Raw genomic sequence first — 17,914 nt, 5'->3', positions numbered from 1 at the left:
ATACGAAATATATGAGATGAAAACATTTCTTTATAACATGGACAAAGACAAAGAAACCATTTATATGATTTTATGTGGCTTCCTTCCAGTGTACAACCTCAGAAATATTATGGCTTTTAAGAATATAAACTATGTCACTCCAGGTACTTTTAAAGATCATAATTTTAAAATTGAAAATTAGAGAGTATCAGGAGTTTTTAGAAAGTCCATATTTTGGTACAATGGCTCAATTATTAAAATTGTACATTTTCTAAAACAATTAATACTTTTCTTAATTGCATAGTTAAAAAGGAAATTGCTGTTTAAATTTTATGTAATAATTGATTGTTGAAAATCAGCCTTTTCCCCCCAACTTCATAAATTTAATTACTCTTTGTGAAAGAAGTTGATAGCCCAAATGATGCAAGAGAAGATGAAAACAAAAGGAAAACAAGCAATGTTTTTCAGATTTGAATGCACCAGTGTAAGAATGAATGGAAGCCTGAGGATGGAGGATCTCTTGAGGTTGGGAGTTCAAGACAAGCCTGACCAAAAGTGAGACCCTGTCTCTACCAAAAATAGAAAAATAATTACCCAGGTATGGTGGTGGTCACCTGTAATCCCAGTACTTGGGAGGTTAAGGCAGGAGAATCACTTGAACTGGAAATTTGAGGTTGTAGTAAGCTATGGTGACATCAGTGCAGTCTACCTAGAGAGATAAAGTAAGACCCTGTCTCAAAAATTAAAAAAATGAAGAATCCATTTTCAAGATGAAATGTGCAACATTGCCCATTTTGAAGAGGATGTGAGTATGACTCAGCACAAAGATTACTGAAAGTTAGCTTCGTCAAGACCCAGCACCTGATGTTCTGAGTCTGTAGTAATATTAACTTACCAGAACTATCTATCAAGCCAAACATGTGCCACCATACTTCATCACACATACTTTTTGTGATTTTCTAATTTTGTTTAAAAGAGAACCAAGTTGATATATAAGGACCTATTTCTCAAGTTATCTTGCCATTAATCTAAATATAAAAATGTTGGTAAAAGTTTGCAAGAAATTGTGTTACCCTCAGCAATATGAATCAATTATTATTAAATTTGAAATTGTTTATGTTAAATGGATTTTATTTATATTTAAGATTACAAAGAGTTTTTTGAAATATACTATAAATTTTGGTCCGTATAAATTCTGAATAAACATTAAATGGTTTACTGATGTGAAAATTTGGCAATTTCATTCTAGCAAATTTATAGTCAAACAATCAGAAAATGTAATAAACACTTATATTCACTAATTGTTTTAATTGTTACCTTTTAAATAATGAAAGTCAAATATATTTTATTTTTAGGTATTCAAATCTATTAATTAAAGATTTAAACTTAAGACATGAAACTATAAACTATCTGGAAGAAAGTATGGGAAAAACTCTTATCAACATCAGTCTTGGGAAAAAATTTTATGAAGTAGACTCCAAAGGCAATTGCGGCAACAAGAAAAATAAATGAGGGAACCTGATTGAGTTGAAAAGTCTCTGCACGGCTAAGGCACGATCAACACAGCAGAGAGACAACCTTCAGACTGCGAGAAGATCTTTGCAGGTTATGAATTCAACAAGAACTAATAACTAGAATCTACAAAGAACACAAGCAAATCAACAACAAAAAAGAGCAAACAACTCTTTAAAATCTGGGCAAGAGACATGAACAGAATCTTGTCTTATGAGAACAGACAAATGGCAAAAAAAAAACATGAAAAAATGTTCATCATCTCTACCTATTAGAGAAATGCAAATAAAAACCACTTTGAAATAACACCCAATCCCAGAGAAAATGGCCCGCATCACAAGGTTCCCGATGTTGGTATGGGTGAGGAGAGAAGGGAACACTGCTGCACTGTTGGTGGGACTGCAAACTAGTACAGCCTTTATGGAGAGAAGTATGAGAGTCTTCAAAGACCTACAAGTATATCTTCCATTTGATCCTGCAATCCCATTACCAGATATCTACCCCAAAGAAAAATTAGTAATTTTACCATAAGGACATATGCACTCAAATGCTTATAGCAGCCCAATTTACAAGTACAAAGATTTGGAAACAACTCAATTGCCCTATGACACATGAATAGATTAATAAACTATGGTATAGGTATACCATGGAATACTACCCAGCTGTAAAAAAGATAGAGATTTCATTGTTTGTTTATTTATTTTATTTCATTTCAGATTAATAAGAGGGTACAAATGTTTAGGTTATATTGTTTTCATTTTTAAGGTAAAGTTCAAGTTGTAGTTGAGCCCTTCACCCAGGAGGTGTACTGAACACTCTCAAATTGTGCATGTTAGGTGAGATCCTGCCAGTCATCCTCCCTCCTCCTCCCTCCCCTTTCTCTCCTCTCCCCTTCCCTTTGCTAGACTATACTTGTGTTTGTCTTTTTTTTTTCATGTGGACACATATATATTGGTTTCATATTAGTACTGAGTACATTGAATACTTCATTCCCCATTCTTGTGATACTTTACTAAGAAGAAAAGGTTTCAACTCCATAGGTAAACACAAAAGATGTAAAATCAACAAAGATGGAAATTTGTAACCTTTATTACAACCTGGATGGATTTGAGGAACACACTCCTGAGTAAAGTATCACAAGAATGGAAAGAGAGGCAGGCATCCCATGTACTCAAAACTAATTTGAAACAGATCAACAACAACACTGGAGAGAAAAGCTCAATTGAATCCAAGAAGGTGGAAGGGGGGAGAGGAGTTGGTGGTTCCTTTCCAGCGGGAACAATGTGAGGGTGTATGGCCCACTTCCTGCGTGAGGGACATAGCTAGACTTTGCCCTACAAATGCAAGCAGTGCAGCCTACAAGTTTGTACTCATATTAATGGGAAATAAAAAAAAAATTAAGTAATATGTTTTCTATAACTGAAGGGAAAAATCAAAGAATTAAAAGTGCAGACTCTTTTCAATACAGTTAACATTTAAGGAAATGAAAAGATTTTGCCCAAACCATGCATTCCTCACCCTGCCTTGACATTTGAACATCTCAAACGCATTCATTTACTTATTCATACACAAAAACATCTGCTGATAATGGCCATCCTAATAGATGTGAGGTGAGATCTCGCTGTGGTTTCGATTTGCATTTTTCTGATGGCTAATAATGTGGAGCACCTTTCTATATACCTGGTGGCAATTTGTATATCTTCCTTGGGAAAGACTCAATTCCTTTGTTCATTTTTTAAACATTTTTTGAATTAATGACTTGCACCACTTTCCAATATGTTTCATATGTTAACCCCTTACCAAACAAATGGTTTCCAAATATTTTCTCCCATTCCACAGGTTACTTTTGTATACCCTTGATTATTTCCTTTTATGTGCAGAAGGCTTTTTTGATGTTGTCCCACTTGTCAATTTGTGGTTGTGTTACCTGTGCTTTTGGTGCCATATCCAAGACATTATTGCCTGTTCCAACAGCAAGAAACTTTTCCCCTTCGAGTAATTTATCATTTCAGGATTTACCTTTAAGTCTTTCATTCATTTAGAGTTGATTTTTGTGTATGGTGTAATAATTTTATTCTTTTGTATGAGGCTATTGAGTTTCCCAACATCATCTGTTGAAGAGCCTATCCTGTCCCCATGTGTATTTTCAGCACCATTGTCCAAGATAAGTTAACCATATGTGGATGGCTGTTATCAAAAGATAACCAGTGTTGGCAAGGACCTCGAGAAACTGGAACACTTGCATACTGTTGGGACTATTGTAAAATGGTACAGTTACTACAGAAAACAATATGGAAGTTCCTTCAAAACTGAAAAATAGAATGACCATATGATCCAGCAATCTCCCTTCTGGTTTTTTATTCACAAGAACTGAAATCGAAATTCCAAAAATATATCTGCTGGGTGGCGCCTGTGGCTCAAAGGAGTAGAGCGCCGGTCCCGTATGCCAAAGGTGGCAGGTTCAAACCCAGCCCTGGCCAAAAAAAAAAAAAAAATGCAAAAAGATATCTGCACGCCCCTCATTCATTCCAGCATTATTCACAATAGCCGAGATATGGAAATAACCCAAATTTACAGTAACAGATAGATGAATTTAAAAAAATATATGGTATGTGCATACAATGGAACAGTATTCAGTATTAAAAAGGAGAGGAAATCCTATCATTTGGAGCAACATGGATGGGTCTGCAGGGACATCATGCTAAGTGAAATAAGCCAGTCGTGGAAGATAAACGCTGGTTGATTTCACTAATGAAGAGGTATGTATCTACTCATGAATGGATTAATAAATTGTGATGTATGTACACCATGGAATATTATGCAACCTTAAAGAAAGAAGGAGAATTTACCTCTTTCATGTTTACATGGATAGAGCTGGAACATATTCTTCTTAGCAAAGTATCTCAAGAATGGAAGAAAAAGTATCCAATGTACTCAGCCCTACTATGAAACCAATTTATAGCTTTCATATGAAATCTGTAACCCAATTATAGCCAAAGAAGAAGGGGAAGGGGAAGACAGAGGGGAGGCAAAGTGGGGAGGATAGGTGGAGGGAGGGTAATTGGAAAAAAATTAAAAAGGTCATTCAGATTTTTTCTTAAAAAAAAAATATTCAAGCCCATAGAAAGATAGAATGGAATGATGGTTTCCTTGAGACAGAGGGAAATGAGGAGTTGTTTCTGGATGGGTATAAAGTTTCAATTATATAAGATAAATAATTTCTGGAGATCTGTTGTTTTACATTAACAATATGTTAACATGCACTTAAACGTTGTTAAAATGGTACATCTTATGTTAAGTGTTCTCACCATGAAAAAAAAAAAAACCTCAAAAGAGACACAAGCAAACTTTTGGAGATGTTAGGTACATTTATTATCTTGACTTTGGTGATAGTATCATGCCCGTTTGCATAATATCCATCACACTAGCCATGTGCAGTTTTTCCAAGCAGTTTAAAAAGCATTTATTGAGCACCTGCTATGTGCCAGATATAGTTTTTGGTGCTGGTATCATACACATTGACTAATGTTTCTACCTCATGGGACTTACATTCTAGTGAGGCATAGTTGAAAACAATCAAGCTAACTAATAGTATAATGTCATGATTACATATGTTCAATTATGGAAACATATTGTGTGTATTTGACAACATAGGAGAGGGGTTATGAAGTATTGGGGTGTCCATGGAAATCCTTACTAAGAAGGTGACTTTTCAAGAAGACATAATGAATTCAGACAGTAAATCATAGCTGTATCTATGGCAGGAGCATGTTAGGCAGACAGAAGGGCAGATGTCAAGGCCCTGAGGTAGGAGCATTTGTGATGTGATCAAAGAACTGTGAGAAGTTAAATGTTTCAACTGTGTAAGAAGGAAGGGGAGTAAAGTTAGAGGAACAAAGTGGTGATGCAATTCCTATCACACTTCAGTGGGGTATTAAAGACTTCTGTTTTAATTCTGAATGAGATAGGAATCTTTGCATGGTTTTGAGTAAAGGAGTGGCATGTTCTGACTTAAATTTTAACTAGATCAATGTTGACTGCTAGGTCAGGGATACCAAGCCCTTGGTATGCAGTTTGCAAAGTAGTGATGGTGTGAATAGATGGTGTGAATAGGGTCAAAGTCTGGATATCTATTTTAAAGCTAAGTTCTCATGATAGATTGGGTATGAACTTCAAGACAAAGAAGTGAGTCAGGTTGACACAAAAAGTTTTGGCCTGAATAATCACAAGGTTGGTGCTGCCATTAACTGAGAAGAGGAACACTGCAGGCCGGGCTGAGTGTGGGGGTAACAGGAACTCTCTTTAAGCACCCCAGTTTGAAATGCCCACTAGATTTCCAAAGGGAAGTGCTAAGTAGGAATTTGGATACTAATGTCTACAGATGGGGAGAGGGCAAGGGGAGCACCTGCTGATATTAATGAGACATCATCTGCAATAGATGATGTGTGTAGAGTAAGGTTTTTTGGGATCATGCAGGAGATGACTCTTAATAGAAAAGGGCAAAGTTCCAGGACTGAATTCTGAGGTATCGTAGCATTTAAAGGTAGAGGAGGAAAGGAAAAACCAGGAAGGGAGAGTGAGAAAGAGAAAACCAGGAAAGAGTGGTGTCATGGAAACTAAATGGAAAAAAAAAAAAAAAAAGTCAAGGAATAAACAATGATTAGCTGACAGGTCAAGTAAGATCCAGCCATTAGGTTTAACAATATAAAGATCACATGTGACCTTGACAAGTCCAGTTTTCAGAAAGTGGTGAGAAGAAAGCCTATTAGGAGTGTGTTCAAACTAGTTTGGAAGGATATAATTTGGGTTAGCAAGGACAGACAGTAACATAAAGAAGTTGGAGGGAGTGGGCATTCATTGTAGATAAATTAGGGTGTTTTGTGATCAGAATGATCCAGTAAAGGAGGGGATGCTGAACTCCTACCTTAATTAATAATCAGTGATCAATAATACCCACTCTAGGCATGGATAGTAACAGTAAAGTCACATTCAGTGATGAGGTGTGAATTTCTGCTTATACTAAACTCAAAATGGTCTATATTATAAAACAGTTGTATTAAAGGTGCCTTTTAAAATTGCTACATCATAATTGCCAAGTCAAAAAATCATGTAAACTCAGCTCCTTGGTGTCATTTGACCCTTTCTCCTTTCCAAATGTAATCTCTCAGGAATGCATGCCTTTTCAAATGCTATGCTTCCTCGAACTTTTTGTATTTTAAATCTTCAATCTAAGTTTAGAATAAAATGATTCATTTCTCCTTAAAATCATCTCAACTACTCACAATCTACATTGTGGAAATGTTTAGGAAGTCGAGACGATCCTTCTTTCTGTGTTGACCCTGAAATTAATGCCATGAGATGAGTGGACTTGAGAATGATAGTCTAATTACGTTTGGATATCACATAAGACCAGATCAAAAAGAACGGTTATTTTAGGCCAGAGTCCCAAGAGGAAAAACCCATGGAAGAGATTCTTGAGCATGTGATTTTGTGAAGATGGCTTGCAGAAGAAGTTGGTAAGAGAGTGGGAGACGTGGAATGGGACAGGAAGGAAGCCAGGCAAAGATGTGGGCTGAAGTGGAGACTGACTTCAGGCTTCTCTGGGTCATAAATTTCAACATAATTGTCTCTTTGTGAGAACAGGGAAGTGGACACTTGTGCCAGACGCTAGTCATCCTCTGCAGGCTCTGTCAGCGCAGCAAGGATGGAGTCTGGTTATCAGGAGCCGCCACTTCCAAGGTAAGCGCTCTCATGCTGCCTGGGCTCATTCTCAGGAGAAGGGAAGCTTCTGGCATCTTGTAACAGCACTTAGACGTGAATGCACCACCACAGGGAAGGGAATCTGGATGGGGTGGCAAGGATGTCCACTGCAGTGGTCTTAGGTACCTGCCATCCAGATGTTCCTCCTGGAAAGAGTGATGCAGGTTCAAGAAGGTAAGCATGGAGGTTGTGTACAGGTACTAGGTACCAAGATGGAAAATGAAAAATCTAAAATCTTGATTTGTGCAAAAAGTTATTCATTTGCCCACTTTCCCATGAGCACCTTATTATTGATGTCCATAAAGCCTGATGACAACCACAGTACACCTCTGCTTGTCCTCACTGAAGTTGCTCACAGGGAATCCCTGGCAACAAACGGTCACAAATATCCTCTCTACTACTTATTGTAAGGAGAGTTCTAGTCTGCTGTGTCTCACTGATCATGGTCCTTAGGTGATGTGCACAGTAAGTTATGATGACTGCACCGGACATGCGTGTATAAATTCCATGTGGCATTTTGTTCACGTCAAACAAAGTGCTTTAACTTTGCTGGTGGCTCAGCCATAAGGCGTCCATGCAAGCTGACTTTGTGCTTTTTATTTGTGCCTGTTAAACTTGTCTGTAAATTTTGGCATATGTATATGATCACATACTTTTTGTAAAACACCAGAAAACATTGTTGTAGAGAAACTTTAGGAGTGGAGAGAACACTTAGATGTCAAATGCATTTAGATATTGATCCTTTTACTTTATTGGTAAGCTTGAGTAAGTCATTTAACTCCATGAGAATTTAGTCTTCTCATTGGCACTCTTTTCCCACCCCTAAAAAGTTTAGTAAGGCCTCAACACAATGAGATAAAAGAGAGCCTTGTACAAGACCTGGATCTGTAAAACTTTCTCTACTTCCTCCTTCCCCCTTCCTTGCTGTGCAGAGATGGGCTTGTTTTCATTTTTTTTTTTAAAGTCCTCCTTTAAAAGATCTCATTTGTCCTATAATCCTAGCTGTCTGGGAAGCCGAGGAGGGTGGATTGCTTGAGTTTAGGAGTTTGAGACCAGCCTGAGCAAGAGCAAGACCCCATCTCTACTAAAAATGGAAAAACTAGCTAGGCATCAATGCAAGTGCCTATAAGTCCCAGCTATGCAGGAGGCTGAGGCAAGAGGATTGCTTGAACCCAGGAGTCTGAGATTGCTGTGAACTATGACACCACGGCACTGTACCGATGGTGACAGAAAAAGACTCTGTCTAAAAAAGAAAAAAAAAAATCCCATTTGCACTAAGTCCAATCAGGCAGTTGTACTGGGATATCTGTTTGCAATCTGCCTTTACCTTAGACCCAGTTCACCTGGTCCTCAACATCCTCTTGCTTTCTTCAAATAAAAAAAAAAACCTTTTTTGGGTGGCACTTGTGGCTCAGTGAATAGGGTGCCGGCCCCAGATACCAAGGGTGGTGTGTTTGAACCCGGCACTTGCCAAACTGCAACAAAAAATGGCCGGGCATTGTGGCAGGCGCCTGTACTCCCGCTATTTGGGAGGCTGAGGCAAGAGAATCGCCTGAGTCCAAAAGCTGGAGGTTGTTGTGAGCTGTGATGCCACAGAACTCTACTGAGGGTGACAAAGTGAGACTCTGTCTCTAAAAAGAAAAAAAACCTTTTTTTTCACCTGTGCCAAATGTGATAAAGAAAAAATAGGACATTCCCTGAATCTTCCAAAAAGAAAATACAGTGGTATCCGTTTTTTTTTTTCTACCCTCCCTCTCCCTAGGAATTTTCTCCAGACACCTCTCACCATTGCATTTCTACCAGGGCCCACCCCAGCCCTAGCCAATATCCCCTTCCCTAAGACCCCAGAGTCTCTGCCTGGCCTCTGTTATGCTAATACTCCAAATACTTATTAAAGAGTTTCTTTCACTGGCAATAGAAGGTCTGATATATAAAAAAAAAAAAACTGCTTCTACCAGTAATTTGTGAAGTGGAGTTCCTCTTGCTTTTAGGGTCTAAATAATTGTGTAAATTTCATTTGGTTCAATAGAAATGTGGCTGTCATGCGCTGTCAGGAGGAAAACTCAGATTACACCTTCATCCACTGATCACCTGTCAGCCTCCCAGGAACAAGCATCTCACAATTTGTCCCTGCCCAGGCACTCCGTCTTCAAACAGAAACAGCATCTTAATTATAGCTGTTAATGGGCTGTTTCACTCCAGGATCAATATGGCTGACAAAAACCAAGCTCTGCTAAAAGCTCATTAATTCACATCCGACTAATTCAGGACTTGGATGATTTTGGCAGGGACCAAGCTGAAGTTTACCTCTTTTAATGCTGCTTACAAAGGTTTAACTTGGCTAATTAATTGGGAAGAGCAGAATTTCCAGGGATATATTTACAGAGCTTCTCTTTGCATGGAGATAACACACTAACAGTTGCTTCTAGACTGTTCAGCTCAATATTGTAGGAACAAAGCACTGAGACCCATAAAGGTTCATTGTAAAATCACTGACAGGAGACAGATTGATTAATTGAACAAAAAGGCATGCAAATTTATTTTAATGTGTATACACAAGAGCTTTCAGAATAAGAACTTAAAGATACAGGGGAAATTGTCCATTCTTGTGCTTAGGTTGAACAAAGTATAGGCAGCTATGTAGAAATACTATTCGATGCAAAGGGTATAATCTAATGCCAACAGACAGAGTGGGGAAATGTCACAAAGTCTGTCTCTTACATGATTCTTCCTGGCCTTTATGAGCATGAATTCTTTCCTTGTGGGTGCAGGGCAGGGCCCTCCCTGGAATGGGGTCTATGTCCTACAGTTACACAAGGTAGATCAGATAATTTCTTAATGGCCAATTTTTATACTGAATAATTTTAGGTTTTATGACTGACTCTCAGGAAAAGGGTTCTAGCTTTGATGACCCATATTGCAGAAGAGGAATTCTAGTTTCCATGGCCAGACTCAGGGAAGAATGGAACTAAAAGGGCAGGAGAAGGTGAAAGAAAGCTTTTGATTTTGCTTTCAGGGTCTTCATTTTGGGGTACTATTTTCTGAGCCCCATCATTCCCCTGTATTAAACTTCTTGAAGAAGCTTCAAAGCCCAGAAAGTGAGTTGGTGGATTTTCTTATAAGCCATGGAAACAGTCTCTCAGTCCCAAGAATAAGGCCAGCCCAGTTAAAAGGTTTTCATTTCAGGCAGTGCATTGCCGATGGGATTCCATCCAAGTCAGGCCTCTGTGTGATCTGAACAATCAGATATTTAGTAGGAGACATTTCTATGGAAACAAAATGAAAGGTTAATGGTTAGAATGAACCGTACACTAAGATTTTGGATCCAGAGGGCAGCCAGTCAAAAAGATTTTAATGTATCTGCAGATGAAGTGAAAGCAGACAGAGGCCATTGGATAGATTTTTCCTGGTTTGCAGTTTGAATCAAGTGTTCCAGTGAATTTTCTGAGAATTCTGTTTATTAGCAGGTGTGAGGGGTGATAATATATAAGTTGTTGTTTTTCCTAAAGTCTGAGCTGGCCAGTATCACTTTGCAGGGCTTCAAGAAAAACACAGTTGTAATTTCTAGTGATTTACAATCAGAAAATGGAAAAACATAATTGGAAATAATTAGTTAGGAGACTTGCAGCCAGAAAAGAATTTAGGATGCAGTCCAAATTGTAGGTAAATAATGAAAAACTCAAAAACAATGAGTAAGACAGAAATCTAATAACAAGCGGACTGTAGTTTTCTTCTGACATATAATTTTTCTCTCGAGCTCTCCATTTCTACCAAAGACAATTCATAGTAGGACCCACTTATTTGCGAAATAAAATTTCAGTCTGATTATATTTGGCCTGATTTTTGCATAAAGAGCAGGAAGAATAATTACTGGCTCTTTTAAAATTGGTTTTGCTGGAACTTTTTCATAAGGAATCTAAGATTAGACTTTTGATATTGGAAAGCCCAACCAGGGAGCTGCCATCAGAATTTCTGCTATACTCATATGAATTGGGCAAAGTCCTTTCTTCTTGAGGTCCCAAAATAACTTGGAGTTCCGAGGCCTGTCAGAAAGTGACATTCTTTGCTGATCTACAGGTCAGGAAACCTTGTAAAGGACAAGGTATCAGGCCAGTATTTCAAAGGGCTTTTCATCAGCTCTATAAAGTCAACTTTAATTCCTCGAACCAGTCTGAGCATATATGAAAATATGCCATTCCCGTCAAAGCCTTGGTAAAATAACCAGTCTCCAATTGTGTACTGTTACAAAAGAAAGTAGTCACAAAAGAGTTTCCAAATCCTGGACAAATCCAGTAATGAGTAAAGATAAATAAATGTTTCAGATTTTGCTCACAATAATATACTTTGCCAATTTGCTATAGATAGCTCAAAAGCAGAAAATAATTGTTTTCTTGACTTCTGGAAAACAAAACAGAAAGAATCAGCAATATTTTAACAAACAAAATAAAAGTAACAAAAATTATTTCAGTCTTCTGTTCATTCATTAATTCATGTGTTAATTTTTGTTCTGTGTAAGGAGAGGCTACCAGTCCACAGGACACATCTTCTTCTTACTTAAAGTCCTAGAAGCTTGTTCTACTCCAATGGTATAACATTAGAAGTTATCAGAAACCTGAATTTTGGAGTATTTGCCATAGTGCTTTTATTCTTTTAGGGCAGAAGCAAATTTTGGTCTGCAGCCAGTTAAAAACTGCTTTTTTTTTAAATTATTAAATCATAGCTGTGTACATTAATGCAATTATGGGGCCCCATACACTGGTTTTATAGACCATTTGACACATTTTCACCACACTGGTTAACATAGACTTCCTGACATTTTCTTAGTTACTGTGTTAAGAAAATTATATTCTACATTTACTAAGTTTCACATGTACCCTTGTAAAATGCACCGCAGGTGTAATCCCATCCTCCTCTCTCTCTCCTCTCCCTCTCCCCCTTCCCCACATTCTTAGGTTATAACTGGGTTATAGCTTTCATATGAAAGCCATAAATTAGTTTCATAGTAGGGCTTAGTACATTGGATACTTTTTCTTCCATCCTTGAGATACTTTACTAAGAAGAATATGTTCCAACTCCATCCATGTAAACATGAAAGAGGTGAAGTCTCCATCTTTCTTTAAGGCTACATAATATTCCATGGTGTACATATACCACAATTTATTAATCCATTCGTGGATCAATGGGCACTTGGGCTTTTTCCATGACTTAGCAATTATGAATTGGGCTGCAATTAACGTTCTGGTACAAATATCCTTGTTTTAATGTGATTTTTGGTCTTCTGGGTATATACCTAGTAGAGGAATTATAGGATTGAATGGCAGATCTATTTTTAGATCTCCAAGTGTTCTCCATATCTCTTTCCAAAAGGAATGTATTAATTTGCATTTCCACCAGCAGTGTAGAAGTGTTCCCTTTTCTCCATATCCACACCAACATCTCTGGTCTTGGGATTCTGTGATATGGGCTAATCTTACTGGAGTTAGATGATATCTCAAAGTAGTTTTGATTTGCATTTCTCTGATGATTAAAGATGATGAGCATTTTTTCATACGTTTGTAGGCTATGTGCCTGTCTTCTTCAGAGAAGTTTTTCTTCAAGTCCCTTGACCATCCTGCGATGGGATCACTTGTTCTTTTCTTGCTTATACATTTGAGTTCTCTGTGGATTCTGGTTATTAAACCTTTGTCGGAGACATAACCTGCAAATATCTTCTCCCATTCTGTGGGCTGTGTTCTTGGCTGTGCAGAAGCTTTTTAGTTTGATCAAGTCCCAGTAGTGCATTTTTGAAGCTGCTTCAATTGCCCGGCAGGGGTCCTCCTCATAAAATACTCGCCCAGACCAATTTCTTCAAGGGTTTTCCCTGCACTCTCTTCTAGTATTTTTATAGTTTCATGTCTTAAGTTTAAATCTTTAATCCAGTGAGACTCTATCTTAGTTAATGTTGAAAGGTGTGGGTCCAGTTTCAGTCTTCTACAGGTCACCAGCCAGTTCACCCAGCACCATTTGTTAAATAGGGAATCTTTTCCCCACTGAATGTTTTTAATTGGCTTGTCAAAGATCAAATAACGGTAAGTAGCTGGATTTATCTCTTGGTTCTCTATTCTGTTCCAGACATCTACTTCTCTGTTTTTGTGCCAGTACCATGCTGTTTTGATCACTATCAATTCATAGTATAGTCTGAGGTCTGATAGCGTGATTCCTCCTGCTTTGCTTTTATTTCTGAGTAATGTTTTGGCTATTCGAGGTTTTTTCTGATTCCATATAAAACAAAGTCTTTTTTCAAGATCTTTAAAGTATGACAGTGAAGCTTTAGTAGAGATTGCATTAAAATTGTATATTGCTTTAGGTAGTATGGACATTTTAACAATGTTGATTCTTCTCAGCCATGAGCATGGTATATTTTTCCATTTGTTAACATTTTCAGCTATTTCTTTCCTTAGAGCAGACTCGTGATTCAGGCAGGTGCAAATCCCTGGAGTATCTGCTCACTGGAGGAAACTGGGTCACAGCCCTGTGGGGCTATCAGTGACTGGGTGTGACAGAGGTGCAAGGTGGAGAAGGAGACATCAACCTTCCCAGATTAATCTATTTGCTGGGTGGGTCCTCCAGACTTCATGGAGCACCAGAGCAAGTCATATTTGAATTGTCAGCAGACCCCTGCAATCCAGTTGCCAGAGACCTTTTAAACTCTCCCACCTGAGATAGGTACTCACTGAGATAATTGATTTGGACCTTTTGAACTGAGCCAATCACCCGAGGACTATTGAAGCCCTGGGTGTGTAGGAAGGTTTGGGGCTGAAACAGTGGGCACATAGGGGTCCCACCTGTGTTCTACCCCCTAGGACCCTTCTTTATGCTAATATCATGGGGAGACCAAGGCAGGGAAAATACCAGCCAAAAAGACATACTTCTGAGAGGAAAGGGAATACATAGTATAAATATTCATATGACAAAGTACCCAAAACTACATCAGACTCACTGCTGCAACCTAAGACCAATCTCACAAACTCTCTTTCTCCCATCAGTCATAACCTCGCAGAAAAGAAAGTGATTTTTACCTTCTGCTTAGCCAGATTGCAGAGAGCCTGGTTGGCAAGACATGAAACGATTCACTTTCTGCCAACAGATCAGGTTCCTAAGTTCTCTACATTGCAGCTTTCCAGAAGAAAAAGCAGCTTTGGTGATCCTGCCACTCATATGTCAAATTGTAGGGACCAAGGTCCATAAAGGTCCATAAAGGTTCATTGAAAAACCACCAACTGAGGGCGATTGATTGGCAACCAGTGACTATAGGGAAGTGTGGTCACTTTGGCCAGGCTGTTGCTAATTACCTCCCTTTCAGATGGATGTTAACAGGAGGGAGGCTGCTGTTGATGGGCTGGGTTGGATACTGGTATCAATTGGAACCCGTTGAAAACTGGTTCAGGTAGTCACTGGTTGCCAGGGTCAAAGAAAAATGAGCTCTGTCCTTTCTTGAATTTGGAGACAAAGCATACAAAATTATTTTAACGTGTACAGGGATGCCTTCAGAATGAGGACATACAGGTACAGGAGAAATTGTCCATTTTGTGCTTATGTTCAACAAAGTATGGGCAGCCATGTAGAAATATGATTGGACAAAAGGTATGATCTAAAGCCAGCAGACTGAGTGGGAACGCAGCAGTCTGTCTGGATTCTTCTCCACCTCTCTGAGCAGGCTTTCCTTCCTTCTGCATGTGGGCAGGGCCCTCCTTGGAATAGGTGTCTCATGACACACCAGCAAAGTGGCTCCGATTATCTCTTTCTGGCCGGTTTTTATAGAGTCATTTTAGGTTTTGTTGCTGGCTTTCAGGAAAAGGGGTTCTGGCATTTCTGACCTGTGTTTGAGAAGAGGGATTCTAGTTTCTATGACCAGCCTACAGGGGAGAATGGGACTGAGAGGTGGGTGGAGGCGAAGGTCAAGGAAATACTTTTCATCACTAGGCAACCCCAGTTAACCTCTATTCTGTAGTAGCACTCTTGATTTGGAAGCTGAGACGTGCGGTAGCTCAAAAAACATTTGCAGATCAATCTTGTGGATCGTTAATTTTGTCCCCTTGTGGCCAATGCATTTAGCACCTTACATCCGCCCCTCCTACCACCTCGCGTGACAGTGGTACCTGTGGCCAACATTTCCGTGGGCACCAGACTCATCTCCACAGGCAGCATCCAATGCAAGCATCTCCTTCCCTTCCTCTCAGGACCTCCTCTGCACATGCAGAAGGCAAGGTACACGTAGAGAGGACAATGTTCCACCAGTGTGAGCTGGTGGATGTGTTAGCGGAAATTTTCAAAGTGATTCTTTAAGCTTTTCAAATGTCTGTGGCCAGTAGCTGTGACCTTGTACCTTGTGCACTATTTTGATTTTTTCTGCTTTCCTATCTTACTCTTCCTGCTTCACGGTGTCACCTCCCAAGTAAACTAGTTGCCCTCAACTGTCACGCCTTCAGGGGAACCCAAACCAAGGTGCTCGCTGCTCTGCACTTGTGTGTGAATGTGTGTGTGAGAGATGCTTGCTCACTTTTACATACACGTGTTCTTTAATGAATGCCTTTCCTGTGCTTCTTGAGTCTTTTGGCAACTCTCAAATAGGTAATGTCTATCTTTGTTTTTTTCTCTTTGCCCCATTTTTGGGTTCTCACAGTCCCCTCTGCAGCTCTCTACCCGGTTCTGATCTGTCCCTGCTGGTGTTGTTCCTATGTCTCCTCCTTTTCTCCAACATCTGCATAAACTGTGTCCTCTCTGGCTTTTTTCCATCCCAGTGTCCTATTACTTAGTAACCTCCACTAACACAGTACATGGACCTATGCTAAAGGCTTGTGCGTTATGATATTACTCCAAAGGGTTATAATGAAACATATGTGGCTATTCAGGACCTTGTAAGCACCTGCAGCCTTTCTATGATCACCTAACCCATGTTTGGGTTTGAGCAAATGTAGACATGCCAACCCCTCCTGCCTTCTTAAGCCTTAACTGTCTCATCTTTAGGGACTTTAGCATCATCTTTTTCTCTTCTGAGATCCTTGAATCTTCCCTCTTTCTCCATCTTTTTGATCTTGTCTTCTCCCCATATTTTAACTTCTTGTTACTCATAATCTGTAGACCAGTAACATTGAGAATGCCTAGAAGGCTTTTTTACATCAATGTAGAACTTCAGATCCTGTACCATATCTGCAGAATCATAGACTTTTCATTTAAAAAAACCCCAAGGTGATTCAGATCCACATTAAAATTTGAAAACGATTGTTGCAAGGGGTGGTTGTTTCTTAAGTTTCAGAACTGTTTCTCTTTTTCACTTTTGACATTCTCCTGGGAAATGTCTCTGTCCTTACAGCACCAGCCACTGTCCACTACTGCCCATGACCTAACGATCACAGCAGCCTATTTATGAGCTCATGCTCATTTGTATAAATGATAAACTCCCCACATGGTCTGGCAATCTTACAGGTGAGTCCACCTCAAGATAGGGAAGTGTGGTCACTTCGGCCAGGCTGTTGCTAATTACCTCCCTTTCAGATGGATGTTAACAGGAGGGAGGTTGCTGTTGATGGGCTGGATTGGATACTGGTATCAATTGGAACCCGTTGAAAACAGGTTCAGATAGTCACTGGTTGCCAGGGTCAAAGAAAAATGAGCTGTCCTTTCTTGAATTTGGAGTCTAGCAACTTTTTATTCCCCCAAATTAACAACTTTCTTAGCTCTTAATCCCACCAAAAAATACAGCTTTGTAGTAGATACTGTATTCAGAGTCAATAGATCCTGTTTTCAGAGTCAATGCAGCTCTGCCCCTACTGTGGGAAATATCTGCAGCTGTGTCCCTTACTAGGAATTATCCTGAGCTATAGGAAATTCATTTGTGCAAAGGTATGCTCCTTCCGGGGGACAGTCTAGGACCAACGCTGGGCTGATATGGGGATATAGGGACCTGGTCCCCCCATCTTAATTAGGGACAAGTCTGATGGGCTCATTCTAGCTTCGGAGCTTCAGTAGAATCAGCTCAGGCCTCAGTTGCAACCACACCATGGACTGGATTCTCCTTCTCCTCAGCACTGGCTGCCTGACTTCCCCACAGAGGTATCTCCTGATGGCACTTCTCCGTGCAACTTCTGCAGGAGATGCTTCATCTCAGAGTCCACATCTGGCCCGCTGCTGCTTCTCCATCACTCCCCACCTTACTGAATTTCTGCTGCCGCAGCCAGAAACCTATAAGTGAGTTTTTATTCTTTTTTTATTTCAGCCCAAACATCAGGATAACAACATTGCATTCATCCTTCCTTTCCATCCTTATGACCGTCATCCATCCTAGTCGAAGCTTTTACCCACCTCTCACCTAGACAACTGCAGTAGCCTCCTAGCTTGTTTTCTCACTGCAACCAAAATAATATTTCTAGTTTTTTAAAATGGTCATGTCATTTACAATTTTTCAGTAGCCCCTTGTTCCCTCAGTGTAAAGTTGTTAAGGTACTAGTGTATTACACCTATGTGCCTCACTCCACACTGGGCTTACTTCTCCCGGAGGAGTTATTTCAGCATGCTGCCAAGGATTATCAGATTTTATCCACACATAAAAGTGGCCTCTTTGATACCAAGGCTGTGTTTTTCTATCTCAGTAGCCTCATAGCCTTGTTCAAAGTGTAGCATCTCA

This window comes from Nycticebus coucang, chromosome 21 (assembly GCF_027406575.1).
Source record: "Nycticebus coucang isolate mNycCou1 chromosome 21, mNycCou1.pri, whole genome shotgun sequence".
In the NCBI taxonomy this organism is placed as follows: domain Eukaryota; kingdom Metazoa; phylum Chordata; class Mammalia; order Primates; family Lorisidae; genus Nycticebus; species Nycticebus coucang.
The sequence above is the reverse complement of the archived record's forward strand: the minus strand, read 5'-3'. Positions refer to the sequence as shown.